Here is a 24,514-nt window from a genome sequence, read left to right on the forward strand (position 1 = left end):
AGAGTGAACCAGCCGTATGTACACATATCTCCCCTCTCTCTTGGATTTCCTTCCCACCCAGGTCACCACAGAGCACTGAGTAGGGTTCCCTGAGCTCTACAGTCGGTTCTCATCAGCTATTTTACACACGTATCAATAGTGCACATGTGTCAATCCCAGCTCATCCCACCCCCGCTTCCCCCTTGGTGTCAGAACATTTCTTCGCTTCCTCTGTGTTTCTATTTCTGCTTAGCAAATAGGTTCTTCTGTGCCATTTTTCTAGATTCAACACATATGTGTGATTTTTCTCTTTCTGACTTACTTCACTCTGTATAACGGTCTCTAGGCCTACCCACAGCTCTGCAAATGTGTATATACAATGGAGTATCACTCAGCCAAAGGACAGAATGTCTATACCAGTGAGGGTCTGGGAGGTGTAGCCTGGTGAGGGAGGGAAAGACAGTGCCACTCTTTCCACGTCCAGGAGTGGAGGATCCCTGACCCTAGGAATGCTTCCTCACTCAGGAAGGAGTGAGCACAAGCCCTGTGCAGTGTTTCCCATCCAGGAAAGCTACAGCCTCTGCCTCTGCTCCTGTCCCCTTCTGGGGCCCAAGACCCAGTAAAGTCTGTCCCCCGGGCCACTGGGGCTTCCCTGGTGGCTCAGACGTAAAGAATCCGCCTGCCAGTGCAGGAGACCCGGGTTTGATCCCTGGGTTGGAAAGATCCCCTGGAGGAAGGAACGGCCACCCGATGCAGTATCTTTGCCTGGAGAAGCCCACAGACAGAGGAGCCTGGCAGGTACAGTCCATTGGGCTGTAGAGTGGGACACGACCGAGTGACTCACACTTTCACTCTCTGCATTTGACCACAGGCCATGAGAAGGATCAGGCCGGAGCAGGCGCTTCCCCCAGCCTCCCTGTCGTCCCGCCGCACACAGCCTCAGCTTCCACTGCCCTCCTGCAAACTGGGGAAGGGGAGCAGTGAGCCGGCTGGGTCAGGAGTGTCTCACCTGGCTCACCCTGCATATCAGAGGGCAAGAAGGCTCCCGGGTTCCAGCCCTGGCACAGAGCCCTCTGGGGCCCCCTTTAGATGCCACGTATTAAGACAGAGATGGGCAGGGGCCCCCAGAAGCCCCGCTCTCCCTCTGTGGTGCTCACCGGAGGGATTCAGAGACCCTACCCGAGACAGCCAGGTGTGAACTATAAATGACATTCTAACTGACATCAACAAGGGAGCATGCACGCCTCCAACAAAGACCCAACCTGCCTTGGCCCCGGGCACTGAGCCGAATCCTGGGGAGTCTTGGGAGCCAAATCCTGGAGGGTCTCGGGAGTTTGTGCAGAGGTGTTCCTTTCCCCCTGGGGCGGGGGTGGAGGAAGGAGTAGGGACTCTGACTAAGGCAAGATCATTCTTTAAGTGAATGGAGAGAGGCAACTGTGGTCTGAAAAGTGAGTGAAAGTGTGGGTCGCTCCACCACGTCCGACTCTTTGTGACCCAAGGACTGCAGCCCGCCAGGGTCCTCTGTCCATGGAACTCTCCAGGCAAGAATACTGGAGTGGACTGTCATGCCCTCCTCCAGGGGATCTTCCCAACCCAGGGACTGAACCTGGCTCTGCTGCACTGCAGGCAGATTCTTTACCATCTGAGAGGACGGGTTCATGGACAGGATGCCAAAACCACAGGCAACAAAGGCAAAAGGAGACAAAGCAGGACTACAGCCAAGTTAAAACCCTTGGCAAACCAGAAGCAGACACGCAGACGTAAACGGATGCACACCAAAGGGGACAGACGGGGTGGGAGGAGTCGGGGGCCGGGGCTGACACACACCTACTACTGACGCTGTGCACAGAAGAGGTGACCAACGAGAACCTGCCGCACAGCACAGGGAGCTCTACCCAGCGCTCTGTGCGACCTGAACGGGAAGGACATCCACAAAAGAGGGGACATGCGTATATGGATGGCTGATGCATTTTGCCTTACAGCATCCTAAAACAACTACACTCCCATAAAAATTAATTAAGAACTTGCCTTCCAATGCAGAGGACATGAGTTTGATCTCTGGTCCAGGAAGGCCCTTAGTGGCACAGCAACTACGTCGGGAGGCCACCACTCCCGAAGCCCATGAGCCTAGAGCCTGTGCTCTGCAACAACAGAAGCCGCTGCAATAAGAGGCCCTGGCACTGCAACCAGGGAGCAGCCCCCAGCACCACAACTAGAGAAAGCCCGTGCGCAGCAAGGAAGACCCAGTGCAGCCAAAAATAAACAAAATGAACAGGTGGTGGGTGGCGTGGGAGAGAATGGATCCATGTATATGTACGGCTGAGTCCCTGTGCTGTTCACCTGAAACTATCAAACTCTGTTAATCAGCTATACCCCAATACAAAATAAAAAATTAAAAGTTTAGACAAAATTTTAAAAATGAAAATAAAAAGATCGAATGTGATTAATTTTAAAAATTATCCATCATCAGGCAACATAGAGATAATGACTCTTAAGGTTTGGGGATATTTATTCCATTATTGTTTTCTATGCATACTTATCTGTCTGTCTGTCTACCTACCTACTCTGACTTTGTCATCAGAAACCACACCGTGCCTGAAATCACATATCAGATCGCTGTTGCTCTCAACGCTGGCCCTGGTCTCCTTAGGTCTTCCCGCCCCCCCGCCCCCCATACAATTCTGTGACTTATTGGCACATTCAGTTCACAGCACCTGACCACAGCTCCTCCTGATCTAATTTAAATTCCACGGTCCATTCTGACAATAACTGTTAGTGTTCATCGCTCTGGAACAAATTACTGCAAACTTGGAGTCTGGAAACGATGCCCACAGATCACCTGACCGTTGTTGTATAGGTCAGAAGTCCAGGCAGCCTCCACCGGGTCTCACGAGGCTGAAGTCAAGGTGGGGCTGGGCTGGGTTCCCCTGAGGAGGCTTCGGGAAAGAACCCACTGCCATACTCTTCCTTCACTGTTACTGGGTTTTACTGGTTGTGGTGGCCATTCCCTGTCCCAGAGGTGGATCTCCCCACTAGTCAAGGCTTCAGATGACTGGAAACAACCCGACATCTGTTTTTTCTTTAAAAAAAAAAAAAAACTGCTAAAATACACATAACATTAAATTAACCATCTTAACATTTTTGTTTTTGGCCACATACGACGGCATGTGGGATCTTAGTTTCCTGAGCAGGGATCAAACCTGGGCCACCTGTAGTGGAAGACGAACTCTCAACTCCTGGACCACCAGGGAGGTCCCTAGTTTAACAGTTTTTAAGTGTACAGGTCAGCAGTGTTTAATACGCTCATAATGTGGTATAACTGTCACTACCATCCATCTCCACAACTCTTTTCATCTTGCAAAACTGAAACTGTCCCCATTAAACACCAACTCCCCACCCTCCCTCTCTGAGGCCCTGCAAACCACCACTGCACTTTCCATCTCAAGGAATTTACAACTCCAGAGACCGCAGATACTCGGACGACACCACTCTAATGGCAGAAAGCGAAGAGGGACTAAGAGCCTCGAGAGAGGAGCGTGAAAAAGCTTGCTTAACACTCAACATTCAGAAAACTAAGATCATGGCATCCGGTCCCATCACTTCATGGCAAATAGATGGGGAAACAGTGGAAACAGTGACAGGTTTTCTTTTCTTGGGCTCCAAAATCACTGCAGATGATGACTGCAGCCATGAAAGTAAAAGACACTTGCTCCTTCGAAGGAAAGCTAGAACAAATCTAGACAGCGTATTAAAAAGCAGAGACATCACTTTGCTGACAAAGGTCCATGTAGTCAAAGCTTATGGTTTTTCCAGTAGTCATGTACAGATGTGAGAGTTGGACAATAAAGAAGAATGAGCACCGAAGAATTGATGCTTTTGAACTGTGGTGTTGGAGAAGGCTCCTGAGAGTCCCTTGGACTGCAAGGAGATCCAACCAGTCCATCCTAAAGGAAATCAGTCCTGAATATTCATTGTAAGGACTGATGCTGAAGCTGAAGCTCCAATACTTTGGCCACCTGATGCAAAGAACTAACTCCTTTGCAAAGAACCTGATGCTGGGAAAGATTGAAGGCAGGAGGAAAAGGGGATGACAGAGAATGAGATGGTTGGATGGCATCACTGACTCAATGGACACGAGTTTCAGCAAACTCCAGGAGATGATGAAGGACAGGGAGGCCTGGTGTGCCGCAGTCCATGGGGCTGCAGAGTGAGACACAATTTAGGGACTGAACAACAACATGCAATGAGTTATATTGTAACATATTTACAAATAGTGACTATGTTTAGAAAACTGTACAAACGCAGCTGCAGCTTCAGGCAAAGTCAAACTGCCTCCTGTCACTCCACTCCAGGTAACTGAATTGTTCTCCTCGGCCCTCCATGGTGAAGATTCTGAAGCTTCCACTGTTTATAAGCCTCCATTTATTTATTTTTTAATAACTTTAGTAAGTTTTAATGACTTTACATGTTTACTTATTTAGCTTTGCCAGGTCTTGCTTGCAACATGTGGCTCAGCAGCCCTGTGGCATGAGGGATCTCAGTTTCCCGAGCAGGGATCGAACCTGCATCCCTTGCACTGCAAGGCAGATTCTAACCTGCTGGACCAACAGGGAAATCCTCCTAATTCCTTTTTTAAAAAGGGGCTTCAGAGTTTACATTTGTGATGTTACTTGTTAAAAAAACAAAGAGCATATACACATCTTTTGAAGTGTTGAAAGGAAAATAGTACTTTATATTTTTTATTACGTTTTATAAGTGCTGAATATATTTGTTCACTTTGTTCTGTTTTGTAGACTTAAGAAGTGTTGCAAACATATCTGCAAGTATGTGAGTAAATGCCCTACAGGGTGTGATGCTGCATTATATATAAAATATGTATGTACATATATTAATTTTTGTCTCTTGAAAAAACTAAAGTTAAAATAGGAGCGTAAATTTTTTTTCCCCTACTAGCAATGAGGAGGCACCAGTTGGTTTGATGTAAGGATGGTAATATCTTTTTTTTTTTCTTTTAATGTGGACTATTTTTAAAACCTTTATTGAATTTGTTACAAAATTGCTTCTGTTTCATGTTTTGGCTTTTTTGCCCAAGAGGCGTGTGGGATCTTACTCCCTGACTGGGGATGAGACCTGCACCCTTGCATCGGAAGGCAAAGTCCTAACCACTGGGCCACCGGGGAAGTACCAGGAATGGTAAAATCTCAATTATGTGGGGCATTGACCGGAGGGTGGGAGGGCAGGAACAGGAGTGGGGGTGCCCTCAGGAGACCAGGGGCGTAAGCCAGGGGGAAGATGAGGGTGGGGCAGCCAAGGAGGGGACTGGGAGGAGGCCTGCAGATGGAGGGGGCGTGACCCGCAGACCCTGCGGCCTGTGCTGTCTGGAGACTGTCCACGGGAGAGGCTCGTGCTTCTGCCTCATGACCGCGAGAGGCACTTCCACCCGCAAAGAGAAGGATCTGGGCGGCCTGGGCTCCCAGATACTTTGCAGGTTAATGACTAGCCAAGGCCTTGCTCCCTGAGAATGAGAGGTCAACTCCTTCCAAGGAAGGGTCGCCAGCCCGGCTGGAACCAGCCTGGGAGAGGCTCAGAGGCGTTTCTGCTCCTCTCCTCCCCCAGCTCCCCTCCTAAGAAAGGACTGGGGGCCCTGGAGGCAGATTTGGCCAAAGATTGGAGATGGGCAGGAACAGGTCCCTCCAGCAGGCCCCGTTCGCTGTACCACCTGCGGCTATCCTAAAGCAGGCCTCAGATGCTGCAAATCCCAACAGGAGTCCTTCATCGCTGACTGCTTTGCATTCATTGTGATTTTTTTTTTTAATGTATTGTTAAAATATTATATATTTGCGGGCTTTCCTGGTGGTCTAGTGGTTGAGAATCCACCTGCCAATGCAGGGGTCACAGGTTCGATCCCTGCTCCGGGAAGACCCCATATGCCTCAGGGCTACCAAGTCTGTGCACCACAGCACTCAGCCCGCGCACCCTTGAGCCTGTTCTCCGAAGCAAGAGGAGCCCCTGCAGTGAGAAGGCCGAGCGCTGCGACTGCAGAGTAGCCCCGCTCGCTGCAGCCAGAGAACGCCTGCACCGCGGCGGAGACAGCACGGCCACAAGTCAATCTTTTAAAAAATATTACACATTTAGGACTTCTGCATGGTGCCAGTGGTAAAGAACCTGCCTGCCAGTGCGGGAGATGTAAGAGACGTGGGTTTGATGTCTGGGTCAGGAAGATGCCCCAGAGGAGGGCATGGCAACCCACTCCAGTATTCCTGCCTGGAGGATCCCACGGATAGAGGAGCCGGCTGCAGTCCACAGGGCCACAAATAGTGGGACATGACTGGAGTGACTTAGCAGGCATGCACTGGCAGTCATGAGGTGAGGAGCTCGCCATCCAATGCAGGGGGCGAGGGTTCGATCCCTGGTCGAGGAGCTAAGACCCCCACGTGCCTTGTGGCCCGAAAACCCCAAAACATAAACAGACGCAATACTGTAACAAATTCAAATTCAAGGAAGACTTTAGGAATGGTCCACATTTTAAAAAATATTTAAAAAAAAAATAAAGGAAAAACATTACACGTCTTGATGACCGAGTTTTCTACTGCCTCCCTAGACTTTGGGAGTCTAGTTTTCTACTGCCTCCCTACTCACCCCAACCCGGGCCCCTAAATGCATGAGATGTGCTGGGCGCTTGCTGATTCCAGTCCTGTGAGATTCGCCACGTGGGTCGTTCCTTTCCAACTGGGAGCACAGGGATGTGTGGCGAGAAATGACCCCAGCTTCCCGGCGCTAATTAACACCCAGAGGCAGAGGCTGGAGTGTGGCCGAGTGTCTCCAGTGGAGTGGAACTCTGGATTCCCTGAGTGAGGCAGACTGGGTGGGAGGGGTGGGGGTGCGGGGAGGGGGCATTCCAGGAGGGACAGAACTTGTGCGCACTCGGAGAACTCATGGCCTGTGTCCAAAACCCAGGGCCAAGAAGGGCTTCGTGTGTCCCAGCGGAAGAAAGAGACACGCCTGGGAGAGCACAGAGAGCTTGGGAAGGCAGAAGCCACCTGTTCCCAAGCATGTGGCTGTGCACTGCCTCTGTCAAAACATGGGGAGGCCTGGATGGGCGTGGGACTCGGTGGGAGAGCGGATACGTGGACGTGGGTGGCTGAGCCCCTTCACTGCTCACCTGAGACTATCACAACACTGTTTGTTGACTGGCTCTACCCTAGTACAAAAGAAATATTTAAAGAAAGAAAGAAAAAACACACACACACACACACACAGTGCGGGGACTTCCTTGGCAGTCCAGTGGTTAAGACCTCACCTTACGATGCAGGGAGTGAGAGTTTGATCCCAGGGTGGGAAACTGAGATCCCACATGACTCACGGCCCCAAAAACCAAAACATAAAACAGAAGCAAAACTGTAAAAAACTCAATAAAGATTTTAACAGTGGTGGTTGAGTCTCTCGGTTGTTTCTGGCTGTTGCAACGCCCAGGCTCCTCTGCCCACAGCATTTCCCAGCCCAGAATACTGGAGTGGGTTGCCATTCCTCTCTTCAGGGAATCTTCCTGATCCAAGGATTGAACTCAACGTCTCCTGCACTGCAGGCAGATTCTTTACCACTGAGCCACCAGGGAAGACCAATGGTCCACATCAAAAAATCTTTAAAAAGAAATAATACAAAACAAAAATAGCCAAGAGAGACTACTACGCTGTTATGAGCTGAACTCTATGCCCTCTAAATTCATTCACTGAAGTCCTGATCCCTCGAGGCCCCCCAGAAGCTCAGATTGTGCCTGAGCTTGGAAATAGGCTTCTCAGTCTTCAGATAGTCTAGATTTAGTCTTTTCAGTCTGCAGATAGTTAAAGTAAGGTGCAGTCATTAGGGCGGGCCCTAATCCAACCATCAGCACCCTCATAAGAGGACAGAGTCTGGACACGCGCGGTGAAGACCGTGCGAGGTTACTGGGAGGAGGTGGCCGTCTGACGCCACGAAGAGGGGACGCAGGAGAGACCTGCACCCCCGACACCCTCATCCCAGATTTCTGGTCTCCAGGGTCGTGAGACAACACACTGCTCTTGTTTCAGCCCCCCTGGCCTGTGCTGCCCTGTTAGGCGGTACTAGCAGACTCACACGACTTAACACCCCAAATAAGAGCACAGCGCTTCCCCAATGTTCACTGCAGCACTGTTTACAATAGCTGAGACATGGAAGCAACCTACATGTCCACTGACAGAGGATAGATAAAGAAGATGCGGCACATACATACAGTGGAATATCACCCAGCCGTTAAAAAGAAGGAAATAATGCAACAACACGCATGGACCTAGAGAGTGCCGTACTGAGTGAGGTCAGACAGAGAAGGGGAAACGCCATGCAACACCCCTTACATGTGGAGCCTAAAAGAAAGGGTGCAAGTACACTTATTACAAAACAGAAAGAGACTCACAGACTTTGAGAATGAACTTACCGTTGCAAGGGGAAGGGACAGTTAGGGAGTTTGGGATGGATATGTACACACGGCTATATTTCAAATAGATAAGCAACAAGGACCTGCTCTACAGCACACGGAACTCTGCTCAGGGTTATGTGGCAGCCTGGATGGCAGGGGAGTTTGGGGGAGAGTGGGTCCATATGTATGTATGGCTGAGTCCCTTTGCTATCCACTTGAAATTATCACAACATTGTTAAGCAGCTACACCCAATACAAAACAAAAAGGTAAAAAAATAAATAAAAGGACAGTGCCAGATTTATTTTTTCCCCTAAGGAGGGAGAGCTCTGCTAGTCAGTCAGTCTCTCTGTCCTGGGTGGACTGATCTCATGCAGGATTTGGCGTTGGGAGGGTGGCAGACCTTTGGAGGCATCAACAGCTTCATGCCATCTGTAGGACTGTGGTCTCTCAAGTGAGATCCCTGCTGACTGGCTGGCACCCGGAGGCGTGTTTACCAGAGTGAGTCCACCCTTGATGGGCTCTTTCACTGGCTGAGTTTGCAGGGTAGAGCGCTGACATGGATTGTTTGGCTTGCAAAAGCACGTTCGCTGAGGCAAGCCACTGCAGAGCGGCTGAACGGGTTTCTAACGGATGCTGGTTGGCGGCCTGCTTCTCTGGCTGTCTTTTCCAAAGCTTGTGGGAACTCTCCAACACTCCACTTGCAGCATGGTGGTGGTCCCCAAGACTGTCGGCTCCATAAGAAAAGGAGGATGATCTGAATTGCTCATAAAGGGGGCTGAGCACCAAAGAACTGATGCTTTTGAACTGTGGTGTTGGAGAAGACTCTTGAGAGTCCCTTGGACTATAGGGAGATAAAATCAGTCAATCCTAAAGGAAATCAACCCTGAATATTCACTGGAAGCACTGATGCTGAAATTGAAGCTCTAGTACTTTGACTACCTGATGCGAAGAACCAAGTCATTGGAAAAGGCTCTGATGCTGGGAAAGATTGAGAGCAGGAGTAGAAGGGGACAACAGAGGATGAGATGCTTGGATGGGCATCACCAACTCAAGGGAAATGAATTTGAGCAAGCTCCAAGAGATAGTGAAAGACAGGGAAGCCTGGTGTACTGCAGTGTGGGGGAGCTTCCCAGATCAGGGACTGAACTCCTGACGCCTGCATTGGCAGGCGGGTTCTCTACCACTGAGCCACCACGGAAGCCCAAGCTTCAGTGTGATTGATTGATTGTCACCTCACTATGTCTATCCTCACACACGCACATTGGTGCACGCACACACCCTCCAAAACATAAGTATATATTGAGGAACACTGGTTTTTTGAATAGTAATATGATGTAGTCATTCATACAGTGATACAAGTGGAGCTTCCAGACATATTCAGCCACATCCTGCGTTCACCTATTTTTAAGCCAAATGCCACCCCATGGACCTTCCAAAAAGAACCTGGAGTCTCCACTCCATTAAAGCCTTGGTGAGGAGCCGGGGCTTCAGCAAAAAAGCTGTAGGACTCTTTTTGAGGATTTCAGGTAGAGGAAGGCAGTCAGATTTTCATTTTAATGCAAAACAGTCATGCACATAAACTGTAGCAGTATTTTCTTAGATCAGTCTCCCGAGGTGAAAGAAATAGAAGCAAAAATAAACAAATAGGCCCTCATCAAACTTCAAAGCTTTTGCACAGCAAAGGAAACCATAAACAGAACAAGAAGACAACTTACAGAATGGAAGAAGATACCTGCAACTGATGCAACTGATATGGGCTTACTTTTCAAAGCATACAAACAGCTTACAACTCAATCATCAAAAAACAACAACAACAAACAAATCAAAAAATGCGCAGAAGACCTAGACATTTCCCCCAAAGGAGATATACATATGGCCAACAGGCACGTGAAGAGACATTCAGTAACACTAATTATTAGAGAAATGCAAGTCAAAAGTACAACGCAGTACCACCTGACACAGGTCAGAATGGCCATAATCAAGAAGTCCACAAACAATAAATGCTGGAGGGGTTGTGGAGAGAAAGGAACCCTCCTAAACTGTTTGTGGGAATGTAATTTGGTGCAGCCATGATTGAGAACAGTATGGCGATCCCTTAAAAAACTAAAAACAGCTACCATTCGATCCAGCAATCCTACTCCTGGGTGTATACCTGGAAAAGACAAAAACCCTAATTTGAAAAGATCCATGCACCCCAACGTTCACAGAGGCGCTACTCTAACAGCCAAGACATGGAGGCCATCTAAGTGCCCACTGACAGACGCATGGGTGAAGGTGTGGTGCATATATACAACGGAATACTACTCTGCCATTAAAAGAAGAAATGGTGCCATTTGTAGCAACACGGATGGACCTTGAGATGATCAGTCATATCGAGCAGAGTAGTCAGAGAGAGACAAGTGTTCCATGATAGCACGTACGCATGGAGGGGAAAATGGAAACAGTGGCACGTTTTATGTGCTTGGGCTCCAAAATCACTGCTGACAGTGACTACAGCCATGAATTAAGAGACGCTTCCTTCTTGGAAGAAAAGCTATGATAAACCTAGGCAGTGTATTAAAAAGCAGAGACATCACTTTGCCAGCAAAGGTGCACATAGTCAGAGCTATGGTTTTTCCAGCAGTCATATATGAGTGTGAAAACTGGACCATAAAGAAGGCTGAGCACCAAAGAATTCACGCTCTTGAACTGCGGTGCTGGAGAAGACGGTTGAGAGTCCCTTGGACAGCAAGGAGATCAAACCAGTCCATGTTAAAGGAAATCAATCATGAATATTCATTGGCAGGACTGATGCTGAAGCTCCAATACCTTGGCCACCTGATGTGAAGAGCTGACTCACTGGAAAAGACCCTGATGCTGGGAATGACTGAGGGCAGGAAGAGAAGGGTGTGGCAGAGGATGAGATGGTTAAATGGAATCACTGACTCAATGGACATGAGTCTGAGCAAACTCTGGGAGATAGTGAAGGACAGGGAAGTATTGTGTGCTGCAGTCCATGGGGTCGCAGAGTTGGACATGACTTAGAGACTGAACAACAACAGGCACTCCAAGAAACCTGATTTACTTTATTTTGAAGTGGTCTACAAACTCATGAGCTTCCGGTCCCTTCAAAAACTTTCTTCTCACTGTCCCTTTGTAACTCACCCTCAACGCTAGCTGACAGTTGCTGAGAGCCCACTTTGTGCTAAGTCCATTACATACGTTATCCCCTCTACATATTAGAAGAGGCAGTGGGAGGCTCTGACTCTTGCTTTTGTCCCTAACAGGCAGACAGGACCAGTTTAGCATCCTAGCAAAGAGCTATCATTCCAGGAGTATCTCTGAATGCCTCACCTGGAGTCACATGCTCATTCCTGAACCAATCACGGTGGGCACAGCAACAGAACAGAGTGTCTGACAAGGCTTGGGTCAAACCCTCACCAGATCTCCATAGAAAATGAAGGCTTCTGTGGCAAGAAACAGGGGGAGGGAACACTGGGCAGAAAAACCACAGACATTTGCAAGAATAATAGAAATCATGTTTCTAAATAGAGGAGACCACCTATATCTCTGGCATTTTCAATTAGTTAGGCCAACAAATTCTCCTTTTTATTTAAGTCAATTTGAGTTGAATATTTTGTATGTTGTAACTGTTCTTGTTGTTGCTGCTGTTTAGTCACTAAGTCACATCCAGCTCTTTGCAACTCCATGGACTATAGCCTGTCAGGGTCCTCTGTCCCTGGATTTTCTCCAGGCAAGAATACAGGGGTGGGCTGCCATTTTCCTTCTCTAATGCTGTAAATGAAAGACACTAAATGATTCATTTACATGTATTTCTTCTCTTTGCACCATAATGTAAACTCCATGAGAACAGATACAAAGTCTATTTTGTTCATTGCTACAGTCCCTTTGTCTGAAATAGTGCCTGGCACCACAGTAGGTACTTAGTAAATATGTGCCATCCTTGTGATTATCTGTTTAATACCTGACCTCAAACCTATCAGGCTCATTTCCATGCAGCACAGCATTTTGTTTTACTTTTCAAACTTTCTCCCAGACTCTAATATGTCTCACACATAATGGGCTCTCAGAATATAGTGATGAACAAATAAATAATAACAAAATAGCAAAAGGAACAAATAAATAACAAAACAACACAAACAAATGTTGGTAAGGATATGGGAAAAGGGAACTCTGTACACTGTTGGTGGGAATGTAAACTGGTACAGGTACTACGGAAAATAGTACAGAGGTTTCTCAAAAAAAACTAAAAACAGAACTACCATCTGACTAAGCAAAAAACTCCACTCCTGGGTACATATCTGGAAAAAAAAAATGAAAACACTAATTTGAAAAGGTACATGTACCTCAATGTTCAGAGCAGCACTATTTATAATAGCCAAGATATGGAAACAACCTAAGTGTCCATCAGCAGAGGAATGGATAAAGAAGATGTGCTACATATATACAATGGGACTCTACTGGCCATTAGAAAGAATGAAAGTTTGCCATTTGCAACAACATGGATGGACGTGGAAGGGACTATGCTAAGTGAGATGTCAGACAGAGAAAGACTAATACTCTACAATACTGCTTATATGTGGAATCTAAAAAGTATAACAAACTAGTGAATACAACAAATGACCAGACTTGTAGAGAAAGAACTGGTGTTACCAAAGGACAGAGGGAAGCAGGGAAGGGAAAAACAGGGGTAGGGGATTAAGAGGTACAGACTATTAGGTATAAACTAACCTACAAGGATACACTGTATAACACAGTGAATATAGTCAATATTTTATAATAACTATAAATGGAATATAACTTTTAAAAATTCTGAATAACTAGATCATATACTTGTAACATAATATTGTATATCAAAGATGCGTCAATTAAAAAATCATAAAAAATAAACAAATAAATAAGTATCTCTCCTGCAGGACTCTAAGGAACAGGGCAGTAGAGACTGCTGCTGCTACCGCTGCTAAGTCGCTTCAGTCGTGTCCGACTCTGTGCGACCCCACAGACAGCAGCCCACCAGGCTCCGCCATCCCTGGGATTCTCCAGGCAAGAACACTGGAGTGGGTTGCCATTTCCTTCCCCAACGCATGAAGGTGAAAAGTGAAGTCGCTCAGTCATGTCCAACTCTCCGCAACCCCATGGAGTGCAGCCCACCAGGCTCCACCGTCCATGGGATTCTCCAGGCAAGAGACTGGAGTGGGGTGCCATTGCGTCTCCAGCAGTAGAGACTGTAAGTGTATTAACAGCAGTAGTACCTTTAGCATTCAGCACACATAGGAAGTCAGCTTTCTTCAGATCATTACTGATTGAGTGATAGACTAAATGAATTAATAAGTATTAAGCATGCAAAATGTTAATATCACTGGTGCTCGCAGCAGCTTATGAACCGACAGTCTGTGACTCCATGGAGTCTACAGAGGTTCACACGGTCAACTTTTTATTCTTTTGCAGACACCCCATCCAAAGACAGATTTTAACACATACAGGCATCTAGCACAAACCACTGAAAGAGGCAGCTTTAGGGCTCCAGGCACTCCTCCCATTCCTTAGGCGGGGTACACTAACGTCACTGGTTCCTCTTGCTCCCCTTCAAGAGCTCTCAGCTCTAGTTAGCAGTAGAGGCAGAGTAGGGTTGGTTACCATGGAAACAACAGCTGGCGTGGGTAAGGAGAAGGTGCCTAAGCAGTGAGCAGAGAACTAAAATTTTCAAGTTCAGGAGGCAGCCTGTGTGTGGAATAAAAATACCAGAACAGCACACTAAAATATTCTCAGTAACTATTTTTGGGGTGACTGAATGAAAATATGGCAACTTGGGCAAGCCACCTCCTATCTCTGAGCCTCTTTCTTCATTTGTAAAATAAAAATAATAATTATCCTACTGCAGAGGACATTTCAATTATGATAATATAAATACCATCCTTAGCACAGGGCTAGGTGGACTTTAAATCAAAGTTTCTCAAGCACAGTCTTAGGTCTGCTTCATAATTGGAGGCATTTATCTATAAATTTCAGGTGTCTTTTTTTTTTCTTCTCCAGTTTTCTTTCTAGGAGGAATGAAATCATCTTCCCTCTCCACCTTAACATATTGCCTTCTCGCCTTCTCACTAGGGCGCCAGATAAAATATAGAAAATCCAGTATGGGACAATACTAACGCTAAAAAACTGTCATTTAAAACTCAAATTTAACTGGGTTATCCTGTAATTTTACTTGCCATATCATGCAACCCTACTTCGCACACTAGACTACTTTTTAACAAATGATTTTGGTTTTATCAGCCAAGCTAGTGCTTGGTTCACTTACCAAGAACTCTTAACTTTTGGTGCAGCATGCCCTTTTAAGAGCTTCCCAGGTGGCTCAATTTGCCAATGCAAGAGTCACGTGTTCAATCCCTGGGGAGGGAAGATGTCCTGGAGAAGGAAAACCCTACTCCAGTATTCTTGCCTGGGAAATCCCATGGACAGAGGAGCCTGGTGGGCTACAGTCCACGGGGTTTCAAGAGTCAGACACGACTTAGTGACTAAAACAAAAACGCTCTTTTACAGACTTCAGCGATCTGAAAACTATTCATTGAGCATTCATTCTGTGCCAGGTACCCTTTAGGTGCAGTGGGTACTTGGACAGACAAGTGCCTGCCCTCTTAGCGTTTTCATTCTGGTCACGGAATCTCTTCCCCAGAACATAGTGAATATTCAAAATATAACCTCATAGAATTCTAAAATTGAAACTCACTGACAAAAGATGAACTCATTGTCTAGAACATGATATAAAACTACTGTGTCTGAAAACACATTTCCCCAACTCTACAACGGACGGTTTGGGTAGAGCTAACGGATACCTACGTTGGCCTGTCGCTTTCTCTCTGCTCCTGGCTCCTGTGAGAGCTCCTTGAGGGCAAGGCCCTACTCGCTTGCCGGGCGGTTTCCCAGGCGCCCTTGCGCTGAGCCCCGCACGGCGCGCCTGCGCACTAAGTACCGACTCGTTGACCAGGGCAACGCCTGTTCCCGGGCCGCTTGCCGGTTCTCTTCAGGGACACGCGCTAGGCTTAGAGACCTGCGACTCTAAAGCCGGAGTAAATGGAGGGCGTGATTCTTCTGTCCGTTCTTTACGGAGGGATGGGGCGACTAGTCCACACCGGAGGGAGAACAGCGGAAAGTCCGACGCCCCTGCGTGGGCCCAATGGCAAAGACGGTCCAGGGCGCAGGCGCGCGGGCCCTCAGGGTCCGGGCACCATCTTGAGCCGTCGCGGGAGGCGATCCATCCCCATCCTGGCCGTTCGGGGCTACGAGGTCGGTGGGCTCGGGTCGTGGAGCCCCTCGGGACGTCGGTTTTCCCTCCCTTGTGGAGACTCTCCGGGCGTCCTCGTCAGGCCTCGCGCTGGACTCAGGCCGTCGGGAATGACGCGTTCCGCGCTTTCCGCAGAACCTCAGTTCCTTTTGCTTCTCCGCGCTGCGGGGCTGCTTCTTGGCCGGGCCCACCGAAGACCTCCAGCCTCTCCGCCAGGTTTCTTAAAACAGCGAGAAACCTTCCAGGAAGCGCTCCTGAAGTCCGGGGCCCGCTCCCTACCTCTGTTCCACCCCGTGTTTTCTCTGAATTTGGGCTTTCCCGTGACTACCATTGACTTGAATAGAGGAAGCTTTGAGTCTAGGAAACTGCCTTCGGTTAGGAATCGGTTGTCGGAACAGCCAGCCTCTTGTCTTTTAAACAGCTTTTTTGAGACATAAATTTACGTACCTTAAAACTTACCCACTGTAAGTGTTCAACTCAACTTTTTTTTCTTTTATTTTAAAGCACAATTAAGGAGTTGTGCCGGGCTTCCCTGGTGGCTCAGCTGGTAAAGAAGCCGCCTGCAAAGCAGGAGACCTGGTCGATCGCTGTTGGGAAGATTCCCTGGAGAAAGGAACGGCTACCCCCTCCAGTATTCTGGCCTGGAGAATTCCATGGACTGTATAATCCATGGAGTCGCAAAGAGTTGGACACAACTGAGCGACTTTCACCTCTCTAAGGAGTTGTGCAGGCCCCGCTGCAAGCTTTAGAACATTTCCATCATCCCTCAAAATTCGGTCCCGCCCATTTGCAGTCAGTGGTGGCTCCTACCACCGAGGAACCATGAGTTTACTTTGTCTCTTTAGATTTCCCTTTTCTGGAAGTTTCATAAAAATGAAATGGTACAGTATGTGGTATTTTGCGGCTGGCGTCTTAAACTTACCATAAGGCGTTTGAAGTCTCTTTATCCAGAGTTGGGAAGTCAGATGGTTTTGGTTCAGAACTGCTCTGCTGGGAGTTTAGATAATTTGTGAGGACAGCTGACTGGGCACTATAGGAATGCCGTTGCCCCCACAACCCCTGCCATAAGTTTGGCTCAGTTTTTCCAATTTCTGTTTTCCCTGGGTCGAACATGTTTGATTAGGATTTTGAGATTTATTACCATGGAATGGTGGGGAATCTGTTGAGGATGCTGACTGTTTGCTGCCTGACTTGGCTTTGGGGCCAGCTCTTCTAACTTGTTAGTTGTGAGACTTTGAGTCTCTGTGGTTCTCAGTTTGCAGGAAACAGTCTTTCCTAGGTTAGATGAATTACTGCATAGAAAGTCTTAGAATAGTGAGTGCCCTGACACACAGTCCAGCTGAAAACGTTAACTCTCCTTATCTTACAGGGATTCCTTTCGAGGGGAGAGAGGGTGGTGAGTCAACAGATGGGTGCTATTGCAACCTGCTCAGCTAGGGTATAACATTGGTTGAGAAGCCTTTTCTTTTTTTAACTTTTTATTTTCTATTGGAGTATAGTTGGTTAACAGTGTTGTGTTAGTTTTAGGTGTACAGCAGAGTGTTCAGTTATACAGACACATGTACCTATTCTTTTTCAAAGTCTTTTCCCATTTAGGTTGTTCCATGATATTAAGCAGGGTTCCCTATGCTATGCAGTAGGTCCTTGTGATTATCCATTTTAGACATAGTAATGTGTAAATGTTAATCCCAAACTCCCTAACTATCCCTGAGCCCCCACACTTCCCTGCTGATAACCATAAGTTCCTTCTCTGTGTCTTGTTTTGTAGATAAGTTTGTTTGTAATTTTATTTTATTTTTTAGATTGCACATACAAGCGATGGATGATATTTCTCCTTCTCTGAGTTACTTTCCTCAGTATGACAATCTCTAGGTCCATCCATTTGTTGCAAATGACATTATTTTATTTTGTTAATGGCTCAGTGATGTTCCATTGTATATATGCACCACATTTTCTTCATCTGTTCATTTCTGGGTGGACATTTAGGTTGCTTCCATGTCTTGGCTGTTGTAAACAGTGCTGCCGTGAAAGTTGTGGGTGCTGGGGCTGCATGTATCCTTTTGGACCATGTGTTTTCTCCAGATATATGCTGAGGAGTATGATTGTAGGATCATATGGTAGCTCTGTGTTTAATTTTTAAAGAAATCTCTATGCTGTTCTCCTTAGTGGCTGCACCAATTTACATTCCTACTAACAGTGTAGGAGGGCTCCCTTCTCTCCACACCCTCAAATCAATTTGTGGCACATAATTATTTGTTCTCTGGGAGTCAGTAGAGGTAGTGAAAGTTGGTCAGTTGTGGCTGACTCTGCAACCCCATAGATTGTAGCCTGCCAGATCTTCTGTCCGTGGAATTCTCCAGGCAAGAATGCTGAAGTGGATTGCCATGCCCTTCTCCAGAGGATCTTCCTGACCCAGGGATCGAACCCTGGTCTCCTGCACTGCAGGCAGATTCTTTACCGTACAGGTCACCAGGAAGCCCTGGGAGTCGGTAGGAAGCTTCTATATACTCTCCCTCCAACCAAGATTATTTTCATGGTTTTGGTACTTTTTATTTTCTCAGGAAAGTGTGCATTTCCTCAATATTTGCAGACCAGGTTAAAAGTAAATGGTGTCTTGTTAAGAGTGTAGTCTCTGAAGACAGAAGCAAGGGTTAGAGGCCTGAGCTCTTATCAACTTTAGCACCATGGGCAATGCGCTTAACCTCCTGAGTCTCCAATTCATCCACAGACTTGGAGACAATGGTGCCCTGCTTCCCCTGGTTGAGGGTTACATGGAAATGTTGTATTTAGCAAAGCACCTGGGGTCGTAGGCAAAGCTCTGTAACTGTCAGCTGTTGTTATTTTCATTATGCAGAGTTCTTTCCAATTAAAACAGCTTAGGGATTGTAAACCTTTATGAACCAGTCATTAAAAGGAGCTGGGACGTCCTCCACTGTTTTTGAGGCCTTGGAACGCGTTATGGAACATAGAAATTTGTTCCTTGAAAGTCTGGAAGGAAGTTTTCATTCCTACTCCAGTCACCCTTTAAAGGAATGCTTTTTCTTCCTTTGAGGGAGTACTTTTTATATATTCCCCCTCCATTTTTCACTAAGAGTTTTAATACCAAAAAGAATGAGGGTCCATAAATCTTTTCTGTTAAGGGCCAAACAGTAAATATTCCAGGCTTTGTGGGATATGTGGTATCTTTCAGAATTACTTAGCTGAGCCACTGCAGTGTGAGAGCAGCCACGGAGAGTGTGTCAACGTGATGTGTCTGTGTCCAATAAAACTGTCTATGAACACTGAAATTTGGATTGCATACCATTTTCATGTGTCACAAAGTATTATTTTTATTTTTTTCCAATCAATTAACTACTTCATTGAACTATTTTGTGTCCAAATTTGGCCTGACGTAATGAATAGTGGTACGATACGGAGTAAGAAAGTCTTGGTTCTGATTTGTATTAACTAGATATATTTGGGCAAGCTAACCAGCACTCTAAGCCTCGTGTTCCTCATCTTGCAAATAGGTATTCTGCTAACATAGCTGCCTCTTCAAGTTGTTAGGCTGATACAATACATACTGTATTATGCATAATGCTGGGCATCTGACGAATCACATACTAGCTCTATCAGCTAGTGTGAATCCGTCAAATGGAATATGTGCTAGAGGGTGGAGCTAGATGACCTGGGTTTCAATCCTGGCTGTTTATTAGCTGTGTGACTTTGCGCTGGTCACCCAACCTCTGTGCCTCTCTTAACTAATCCCTAAGATAGGGATTATAATAGTACCCACTGCAGACAATTGTCTTGAATATTAAGTAAGCTAACACTTAATGAAACACTTAGAGAAATTTCTGACACATATAAATTCTCAATTAATATTAGCTGTTACTATTTCACAATAAGATGTATTTGGGGTTAAAAACTCCTGTGCTGTGTTGTTAAAATGAAAGACTTTTGCCTCTTTCCCCTGAAATGGTACAATTTATAAAACTTAGGATTTGTTCCTTGGAAGTGAGAAGAAAGTTGCTGGAAAATGGCAAGGGCTTAGGGCACTTTGTGAAGAAAGCGCTCCCCTGATATTTGCCAAGTTTTTATTATCTGTCTTCCTCTCAAGAATGATCCATTTCATTATAGCTTTCAAATTTCATAGCACAGAAGTGTATTTGGTGGTGAGAGCTTGGGTGTCTCAAAGATCTGGATTTGATTCCTGACTCCCATCTACTAGCATGTGACCTGGGACAAGCTACCCACCTCCCGTAACTCACTTCTGGTCTATGAAACTTGGATAATAATAGTATCTATTTCACAGAGTTGCTGTAAAGATTAAACATACTAATGCATATAAAGTGCTTGGTGCCAGGCCTTGCCTGTTGTAAAAGTTTAATAAATGACAGCTATTACTTTTGTTGTCCTCCAGGGCACTCTTATTAAAGTCAGACCTATTTGAGATGGAAAACCACTTGCTAGGTTTTTTAATGGGCAGCCTTCTCTCTCACTCTAGGTTTGGAATGTTTAATAGTATTGTAGGAATTTTTTGTTCTTAGAAGATGGCCCTTGTGAACCTGTTAGCCATGAGTTTATGTTTCTCAACAAGGGGGCCATTTCTTGAAGATTCTCACTTAATTTGCATAGAATTGTGTTGGGAAGTAGAAAGCACTGTAGGCAGAAAGACCTAGGTTTGAGTCTTGACTCTCTCAACCAGATTATGAACTTGAATAAATGTCATCCTCTCTGAGCTGCAGATTTCCCATCTATAAAACAAGTATATTAGTTCTAGTTTCATTAAGATTATTTGGAGCACTCACCCAGATGCATATTTTTAAATAACAGTTTCATCTAGATGTAATTAATTCCCTACCATAAAGTTCACCCACTTCACTGGTGTTTAATACATTCAGAATTGTGCAACCATAATCAAAATCAATTTTAAAACATTTTCATTACCCTAAAAAGAAACCCTCACTTTTCATTCCCCTCTGCCCTAGACCTAGGCAACTGTTAATCTACTTTCTGTCTGTCTGTGCCTATTCTGGACATTTCATATAAATGGAATCATACGATATTGTGGGCCTTTATGACTGTTTCCTTTCATTTAGCATAATGTTTTCAAAGTTCATCAATGCTGTAGCATGTATCAGTACTTCATTTTTTATTGCCAAATACTCTGTTGTATGGATATACCACCTTTTATTTATCCATTTATCAAACAGTGGGTCCATCAAATGATGGGCAGTTATTTCCACTTTTTGAATTGGAAACTTCAGTATCACTCTTGTGATACTGCTGCTGTGGACATTCATGTACAAGTTTTTATGTGAATATATGTTTTCATTTCACCCAGAAAAGGAATTTCTGGGTCTTATGGTAACTGACCGTTTAAGGAACTGCCAGACTGTTTCCTAAGCAGCACCCAGATCATTTTTAAAGAACTTGACTCCTAAAACTTGACATAGAGCAAATGCCTCATATAAGATAGCCATTTTATTGTAAAAAATTTGTTCTTGGAGGCCACTCTTCTAATTTAGTTGAATAAACTGGCAAGCCTTCTGTCTTTTTAAACGCTCTGGAACAATGTGTACAAACTAAAAATAATTTGCTCCTTGAGCATTTGAAGGACAGGTCCAGTTAAACTGAGATTTCAAATAATTTCTGCTTCCCTAGAAAGTGATGCATTCCTTTAAGGTTTTCCAATTTGTTAGCATAAAATTATATTAGCACAAGTGGTTGAAGTCTGACTCTGCAGTCATTTGCTGGCTTTGGAAGTTGGAGTAAGACTCCATGACCTTCACTTTGCTCACATGTAAAACAGGTCATGAGGTCACCTATATCTCAATAAGGAGGAGCTACAAATACATACAATGTTTTATGCTGTATCCTGCATACAGGAAGTGCTAAATAAATATTAGTTTTTAATCTCATAGAGACTGTGAGGTTGCAAATCGTTGTGCTAGGCTATTAAAATGTTGTAGAGAGTCTTATTCAGTCGCTCAGTCATGTCCGACTCTTTCCGACGCCATGGATTATACACCACGCCAGGCTTCCCTGTCCTTCACTATCTCCCAGAGTTTGCTCAGGTTCATGTCCATTGAGTTGGTGATGCCATTTAACTATCTCATCCTCTGCCACCCCTTCTCGTTTTGCCTTTAGTCTTTCCCAGCATCAGGGTCTTTTCCAATGAGTCAGCTCTTTGCATAGAAATTATGAAGTAGAGAGTCTTAGCACATAGGAATTCTTTGTAAGAAGATTTCTCCTTATTTTTTTCCTATTCCTTTGGTAGTCAGTTTTAGTAATTCTTATTTTCCTTGACTGGAGAAGGAAATGGCAAACCACTCCAGTATTCTTGCCTAGAGAATCCCGTGGACAGAGGAGCCTGGTGGGCTGCTGTCCATAGCGTCGCACAGAGTCGGACACAACTGAAGTGACTTAGCATGCATGCGTTGGAGAAGGAAAATGGCAACCCACTCCAGTATTCTTGCCTAGAGACTCCCATGGACAGAGGAGCATGGTGGGCTGCCGTCTATGGGGTCGCACAGTTAGACACAACTGGAGCGACTTAGCAGCAGCAGCAGCATTTTCCTTGACAATGTTCATTTTCATTAAAATTTACATATCATTTGTCTAAAACCTTGGTTAATATTAACATGTTTGCTTTAACTTTTAATATGTAATTTATTTGTGTGGCCCAAAATTCAAAAAGGAAAAAGGGTACACAGTGAACATTTCCTTCCCACACCCCTTCTCTCAGCACCAGCTTCCCTCCCTGTAGATAACCATGTCACTAGTTCTGTGTATTTTCCTTCCAGAGTTATTTCATGTGTATTGAAGCAAATATATATATACACATATATTGTTTGCCTCTTTGTTTAACAAAAGAAGCATACTGTATTCAGTGTTCAGCACCTTGACTTTTACTTAACAGTGTATCTTAGAGATCATTCCATAAGGTATTTCTCATCCTTTTTTTTAATGGCTATGGAAGTTTCTATTATGTGAAATATGTAGAATTTATAAAATGTTTCTCTAATCTCCAGATGTTTTTCTGCTTTCTGATTCATGTTTTACTTTTATGTCAATGATGGTCTTTTTCCTGTTCTCCTCAGATTTATTTTGGTGGGCCTTTGGCAAAATGAACCAGATAAGAGTGTGTGTTCTCTCCTGGCCTGACAGTCTGCATTGTAGAAGCCAGATCACCTCTCCATACCAATCTCATCACATCCTGAGGTGTTGACATGTGAGTATGAGTGGAAATCATGCCACTTTTTGGGAGACTTGAGTGAGATCCGAGTGCTGGCTGGTCACCCTGGGGGGAATTTTTGTGGTAAGCTAGAGATTGTGATCGTCAGGGATCTCCAGTCCTTAAGTGGCCTCCAAGGCCTTGCAGGGTCCGACTGCTCTCCCCCTCCTCTGTCCTAAGCCAGTCTGTATTCTAGCTGCATGGCTCTCCGTACTCCTCTCTGCCTCCTAACCTTCGTACATGCTGTTTATTAGACATGCGGTGTTCTTCCTCAGCACCTCAGACTCCCTCACACACATGCTTAGGCACAGTGTGTTGCCGTCACATGTACTGCTTCCCGTTCATCTTATTTATGTGGCTGTTTATAATTGTTTGGTGTCATCTGTGAACCATACACCCCTGTGAAAGCAGAAACTGCATCTCCTTTATCATTTTATCCCTAGTGTCTGGATGTCTTTGATAATACCTGTTTATTGAATGGTTGAATAAATGAGTGTCTGCCATTTTGCATTTCAGGATTAGAGCTTTCTGCCTGGCAAACCAGTATGAGAAAAAAGTATGTGAATAACCTTGTATTTTTTAAATAAGTATTTTGTTTGGCATGTGATAACTTGACTCTGAGTGCTTCTGCTTCCTGTGAGAGAAGGCTCCTGGTGCCCTCTTGGACAGGGGTGTGTGAGCAGAACTGTGGGTAGGCGATCCTTCCTGGCCTACAGAAACTCTTATAGTTCTGAATCTTAATACCATCAGCCAGATTTGACACTGCATTTTTCTCTGTTAACATCAGATTTGTGACAGCGTTCTCCTTTGCCTGTCTTTAATCTTATGTGTAATTAACTGTTTAATATTTGAATTTAGAAGCAGTTTTTGTGATAGAGTTGGTTGCCTGTATGTGAACATTTGGTTTTCTGTTGTCTTGAAATTCCTAGAGGGGGTTAAACAATTAAGTTCACTCTCAAAGAAAATTGGTTAGATTTGCATTACTGAGGAACTGTATACAAATTTGTATACTAAGATAATTACCTATCCAGCTCTGAATATGCAAGAGTACTAAATACTGAAGAACACATTTTTGAATTTATTTTTGTAGAGTACAGTGTTCACTTCACAGCTCTGTGTGGAAAACTTCCAGAGTCAGAGCTCTAGCAGACCTCTCCAGAGTACCTAACTCAACATCTCCACTTGCTTGAGGGTAAGCATTTCAAATGTAACACATCAAAAAGAGAGCTCTGGATTTTCTGTTCTTCCCCTCCCCAAACCTGTGACTCAAGGACTCACTAAATAACACTTCCATCTACCTAGCCGCTCAAACCAAAAATACAGGAATCATTTGTGATGCCTTTTTCCTTTGCCACAAATACACAGATTATCAGCAGGTTTGTCTATTTTGTCTCCAAAACACCTGTTGAATTTGTCCACTTCTTATCGCCACTGCCATCCTGCCGGTTCAGAGCACTCTCATCCTGCCTAGACAGCTGCCTCCTAACCAGTCTACGGGCCTCCTCTGTTTTCAACCTCTAGTCCCCTAGTTCTCCACACAGCAACATGAATCGTCTTTCAGTGGATTATGTCAGACCTTATTTAAACATCTTTAATGACTCC

The 24,514-nt window shown here is 45.3% G+C and overlaps 1 long non-coding RNA gene across 1 annotated transcript in view; it reads right to left on the bottom strand.

Annotated features, from left to right (window-relative positions):
• LOC105001438 overlaps positions 1 to 24,514 on the bottom strand; it is a 79,872-nt gene that overhangs the window by 46,957 nt on the left and 8,401 nt on the right. The window contains exon 2 of the long non-coding RNA XR_826866.1: positions 14,710 to 14,816. This is a non-coding gene — a long non-coding RNA (uncharacterized LOC105001438). The remainder of the gene's footprint in view (positions 1 to 14,709; positions 14,817 to 24,514) is intronic.

Source organism: Bison bison, unplaced genomic scaffold, assembly GCF_000754665.1.
Source record: "Bison bison bison isolate TAMUID 2011002044 unplaced genomic scaffold, Bison_UMD1.0 scf7180017864383, whole genome shotgun sequence".
Classification (NCBI taxonomy): domain Eukaryota; kingdom Metazoa; phylum Chordata; class Mammalia; order Artiodactyla; family Bovidae; genus Bison; species Bison bison.